Consider the following 6511-nt stretch of genomic DNA (forward strand, 5'->3'; position numbering starts at 1 on the left):
TGCCCGTCTAAATAACATTGCAGTTTCTTTACAGCGAAAATTATGGCAGGGCATTTCTTTTCTGTGGTAGAGTACTTTTTTTCAGTTTCTGTAAACTTCCTACTGAGGTATAATACTGGATGCTCATTGTCTCGTTCATCTTTCTGAGCAAAAATAACACCCATACCAGAGTTTGAAGCAGCAGTTTGCAAAATAAACTCCTTATTGAAATCAGGTGCATACAGTATAGGCTTTTGAAACAGTTTTTCCTTTAGCTCTTCACAAGCTTTTCTCCACGCTTCTGTCCGATTTATTTTCCCTTTTTTTTAATTTGCTTTCAAAGTTTCGGTTAAAGGTGCTGCTATAAATGAGAGCATGGGAATGTAATGATTATAATATCCCGCTAATCCTAAAAATGCTCTGACTTGACTTTTTGTAGATGGCACGGGAAATTCAAGAATAGCTTTTACTTTGAGTTCACTTGGCATTCTTATACCGCGACCTACAATATGTCCTGGATATTTTACTCTATCTTGAGCAAATTAAACATTTTATAGGTTTAATGGTTAAACCAGCGTCCTTTATTTTTGTCGAAACTGCTTTCAGGTGACTTTGATGCTCTTCCCAGGTGTTTGAAAAGATTGCCACGTCATCTAAATATGGAACAGCAAAGTTTTCACAACCGTTAAGGATTTCGGCCGTCATTTTACTAAATGAAAATGGTGTATTTTTAAGCCCGAAAGGCATCCGTAGAGGTCTAAATGTGCCAAAACTTGTAACAAAAGTGGCTAATCTTTGAGCATTAGGTGTTAAAGGTATTTCCCAGTATCCCTTTGTATAAATCCAAAAGAGTTATTTATTTTGCGCCTGCTACAGTTTATACTCATTGTTCGATATTAAGCAAGAGGAAGAATTATGTTTTAGTCAACTTATTCAATTTTCTATAGTCGATACAAGGTCTAGGATCCCTTCCTGCTACTTCCACTAAAATCACAGGAGAAATGTAATCTGAATCTACTATTTCAATTATTTTATGTTGAAGCATTTTATAAATTTCTGTTTTTAATATATCCGTTTGTCTAGGAGACATTCTGTATGGTTTACAGTGGACTGGTGTGTTTTCTGTCAGTTGAATATCATGCATTATTAAATGAGTTTTCCCAGGCTTATTAGAAAATATTTTTGAAAACTTCAGCCAGGGCTTAATTTCTACGATTAGAAGTGCCGAAGCCCTATGGAAGACCGTCAGCAAAGAGGAACAAGAGTAAATAAATAAATAAAATAACTATTAAACTCGTTAATAATTTTAAAATTAAACAGCTAATTACTATCAAATTAATTAATGGCTATTTAATTAATATTTATAAATTGTTATTTAACCAATAATTATTATATAATTAATTAATTATAATTATATAATTAATTATTATTTATTGAAATAATTAAAGATTAAAGTAATTAAATAATTAAAATTAAATAAAATGTAAAGAGATAAACTAAAATTTAATAAACGATTTTTAATATAATTTTATTGTTAAAATAAAATTTCTACTGAAATTGTTATTCAATTACATAAAAGAAGTGCCGCAGCCTTCTTATTCAGGCCTCCAGTGCGTTCCGGCTAGAATTATGATATGATTTATTACAAAAACTAAGAAGCACCGGAGCCGAGATCCGGTGGGCTCCGGCTCAAGTTAAGCTCTGATTATGGGGGGGGGGGATTCTTTTATCATCACATAAATCAAATATACTTACAGTATAGCTGATGAAAATTCCAGGGCGAAACAGAATGAGGATATGAGTGGGTGGAAATAAAAAATGAGGGGAAACATGGTAGACTTGATTAAGGTCTTTTTTTCCTTCGAAACTCATAATATAATTAGCTTCGGATAATTTCTTCTCAGGGCATTCCATCCAACTGCTAGTCTGTTTGGTTGATTCGTTGATACAACTAATATTAAATCTCCTGCAGAGAATCAATTCTCTTTTAATAGCTTTACGGTTGTACCGCACTTTTCTTTTGATTTGCATTTCCAGCATTTTATCTGTATCTCTTTGCATCTTTTTAACCGATTTATCAATTGGAAAACGTATTCAACAACATTATTTCCTTCGTCTTCAGAATTCATCCATTGTTCGTATAATAATGTTGCAGGTGTTCTAAGATTTCGGCCATATATTAATTCTGCAGGTGTAAATCCCGTACTCTCGTTCGTGCGTTATTGTTCGTAAAGCAAATACAGCTGCATGAACTTGCTTCTCCCACTCAGGGGCTGCTTCGATACATGACTTTTAAAATTCGTTTCATTGTTCGGTGAAATCTTTCAACAGGGTTGTTTTGCGGATGGTGTACTGAGCTTCTAGTTACTTTTATTTCAAATTTTTCTACAAATTCAACGGCTAGATTACTCATGAAGGAAGTTTTTATTTGATCAGTTTTTATTTCTTTCGGGAAACCTATTCTACTAAATATTTGTAACATGGCTTCAATTACTGACGTTGTGCCAATATTAGGAACAGGTACAGCATCCGGATATTTTGAAGCTAAACAGATAGTTGTAATTAAATATCTATTGCCATTTGGAATTACCGGTAAAGGGCCGCATGCGTCGAAGTTAATTTTTGAAAATACGTCTGCAATAATTGGTACTAAAGTCAAAGGTGCTTTGACTTTAGCATTAGATTTTCCCACTCTTTGACATGGATTGCAAGTTTTAACATATACTTTTCTATTTCTTTGTAGTAACAGTGGCGTAACGAAGGTGGGCAAGGGGGTGTATGATGCTTCGGGCGCCGCTCGCAGAGGGACGCCAAATGATCTCCAAACAAGATTTTCATCATATCACTGTGTTTTTATCGAGGGGAAGGGGCGCCAGTTATGCGCTCGCTACTACACAGTGCAGCAATTAGGCCAGTAAAAGTATCTTGTTAATCTATCTTTAGTTTTGACGACGCCTAAATGTCCAGATGTTCTATCATGACATAATGACTTTATTTGATCCCTATATTTTTCAGGAACAACAATTAATTCCCGTTCATTTCCATTTTCATCTATTTTCTTTCACCAACAACCCGTTCTCTTTTACTTTGAAATCATTTGTTTTGCTGGAGTTTTCATTTTTAGCTTCGCTAAGCAATGAGGTCAGATCTCTGCTTTGATGCTGAGATTCAATTAATTCCTTAGGATTAACATTAATTACTTTCTTAATTTCCTTGTCTTCCTCATCATCTTGCGGTAAAATATCTTTGTCAGTCTCAATCTGGTTTCTCTACTTCGAACTTCTTCACGAGATCTTTTTACTTGAGATCGTGTTAAAACCGCATTAATTTTTTCTAAATTTAAGAGTGATTTATCTTTGAACAATTGGGCAGTTTTGTTATCCAATACATATCTACCGGGATCATTTGTAACAACAGCTGACTTTGTCTTTATATGAGAAAGTTCAGAATTAATTTCAACTTCCGCTAACGGTAGACACACTAAATGGTCATTTAAAGGATATTGTACCCAGACATGTTTTCCAGTCTTTTTTGCGTTATCTATGTATTTTCGAGAAACAACATCAACAGTGACTCCTGTGTCTCGAAGAATAGACATTTCATACACATTAACTAAACCGTTAATTGTATATGTCTCTAACAAATCACCATTCGAAGATACGCAGTTTACTTTTTCATTTGAATTTCAGCGAGGGCACTGAGGCTTAAAATGTTCGTATGACCCAGACTCGAAACAAACGTGATCGATATCTTTTATCATATAAATTTTCTTAGTTTTTGTTTTGGAACTGATTTCTTTGTCGATCATCCTTCTGGTATTTTGATTCATCCCACTTTCAGAATAATGTTCTCTTTGGATTATGGTAAATTGGCGATTTTTTGGCGACCAACCCTGCTACTTTTTGTTTGGGCGCCATTTTGTTTCACAAAGTAAAGGCATAGTTTTTTTTTTTTTTTTTTTTTAAACTCAACATTTTTTTCCAACAATCTGCTAGCCGAATTACGCTTATGGTAGAACTTTTATGGAACAAAAGTGCTTAATCATGACGAAGATTAGGTACGAAATTGGGAGAAAGTGCAGAATTGCCGCGTTTTTAAGAATTGCACATACACGGTATCCATGTACACGTCGATCTATTTTCACTTCAAAAAAAAATCCCAGAATTGCACAAAAATGGCACTGCGCACACTCTTGCCTTTATCCATGTACACTGCTAAAGTCCTAGCTAGTAACCTTTATCGTCTTAGCAAAATGTCGCCAAACTACCTGTTACCATATTCCAAAGATTAGCCATTCTTTGAAATCAGAAGTACGTTTTTTAATTTGATGAGATCTTTTAGCTGTTCAAAAGTTTTAATGCTTAATTCGTTAAGCCATCCTTCTAAATAATTCTTAGTAGAAATCATACCAAGTAATTTCATTAGATTTTTGGTGTTTATTAAATAGTTGTCGAAACGTTTCCGCACTCAATTTAAATCGTTGCAACAGTAAAGTTTTTAAACTTATTTAATCTCCTTTAGGGTGAAAACGTGGCATGCCATCGTGAATCCTGATTTTTAAAAGCTGCTCAGGTAACTGCGTAGTTTCTACTGGCTGTGCTCTTGCAGCCATTGCTTCCAATTGAAGTTCCTGTAGCTCCAAAAGCTCTAATCCGGTCTTCAATCGTGTTCTTTTCCCCTTCTTTTCTTTCTAGTTCCTTTTCTCTCTCTTCTCTGATTGCAGCCAGTAGTTCACGAGTAAATTCCTCATCATATCCGGAACTTTCAGTAATGAATTTATGCAGCTAAGCAATCTTAAATTCAGGTCTCACAGTTAAACCTAACTCTTCTGCCAGTACTTTTGTTTACTCCTAGCTAAGAATGACATGTTGAACAAGTTACCTTTAATAGGCTTTCTTTTGAAACTGAATCTAAAAAATCGTACTTGTATTAAAAATGTATAATTTAAGCGAGATTTGATTTGTCACATACGAAGTTCACTCTAGCGAACTGGTGAGAATTATTTAAACAACTTTGCCAGTTTGGCACGAAATTGCTGCACAGCAGCCCTCTTATTCATTTTGCTGGCACTTGCCCTTCTTTAGTGGAAACAAAAATGTTAGTTAAACATTTTGAAAAACAAAAGACCTCTCTTACTGCTTTAAATAATAAATATAAATAATTATATTAAATAATAAAAATTCTAAGACCCACAATGAGAACTATTGTAAATTTAATAAGGGGAAGCAAAGCCCAGAGACACAGAGCATTTATTGTATTTGAGAACAATTTGGATGCTGAGTAAGGTGACATTTCATTGTACTGTAAAGTGCTTTTGCTAAGTGCTGGGAATTATCTGCAACAGTTTTTTGGGTTGAGGAATAAAATTCTTGCTTTTCTCAAAAAAGAAAATACAAAAATGAGTATTAAGAAAAATTGGAAGAAATCCAGTTTTAAAATAATTTTGCTTTTCTGACAGATTTAACAACCTATCTAAATGCTTTAAACTTGAAACTACAAAACAAAAAATAAAATATATCCCAGCTTTATGGACATATTGAAGGATTTTGCAAAACACTTAATGTTATGCAAATTGCAGTGAAGGCAAATAATATGGTACACTTTCCATTTTGTCAGCAGCTGAAAGAAGAAAATGACCCATATTTGTGTATGTTTCATGAAATAATTACTGATATCAAGAACAAGTTCCAGGATTTTGATTTCCTAAAAAAAAAAAAAAAAACCTTCATTGTTAAACAATCCCATGGAGATTGAAATAAATGAAGTGCCTTGCGACCTTCAAATGGAAATTTGTGACCTTCCGGCAGTTCCATTCAACAATACTGAAATGTGTGAGATGTCACTAAACTTTCTGGAAACTTAATTTTTAAAGATCGTTTTCCCAAACTACATAAATTCTCTTTGCAAATGTTATCGATGTTTGACAGTATATATGTGTATGAAAATGCTTTTTCTGCTCTCAAACATATTAAACCAAAAACGAGAAATCCCAAAGAATGGGGTAAATTCATTATGCACGTTAATAACCACCATCACAGACAATCTCCTATACCTTTCACTGATCTCCAAAGTACCTGTAATTTTGAGTGCAAATCTTAGTTCATTGTATTGGGTTGAAACATAAGTAATGGCCGTTTTTTTAATTTAAAAATTTTTATTTTAACATAACAAAAAACAATAAATTAATCAATAATATTCGAGATTTTGGACTTTCCCCCAAGACCAAGATGTTAGACCCAAGATGTCTAACTATAGTCATTTGGCTACAACCCATTTGTTTGGCTAATTCTTGAGTGGTTTAACGTGCGTCTTTGTGCATAAGTTGATTCAAACGCTCTTCAACAAACTCATTTGGTCGTTCAGAACGAGCAGCGTCTTCGAGGTCGAAATTTCTCTTTTTGAATTTGGCAAACTAATTTCTTGACTCCAGACACTTCACAAATCTCTTGGGCAGCTTCTGCAGCATTGGCACCTCGATTAAATGCAAAAAAGAAGGTGCCAAAAATGCTTACTTTTGTTGGCTTGACACTCC

Source organism: Stegodyphus dumicola, chromosome 8 (assembly GCF_044657685.1).
Source record: "Stegodyphus dumicola isolate Sdum_Otavi_A_Nest chromosome 8, ASM4465768v1".
In the NCBI taxonomy this organism is placed as follows: Eukaryota; Metazoa; Arthropoda; class Arachnida; order Araneae; family Eresidae; genus Stegodyphus; species Stegodyphus dumicola.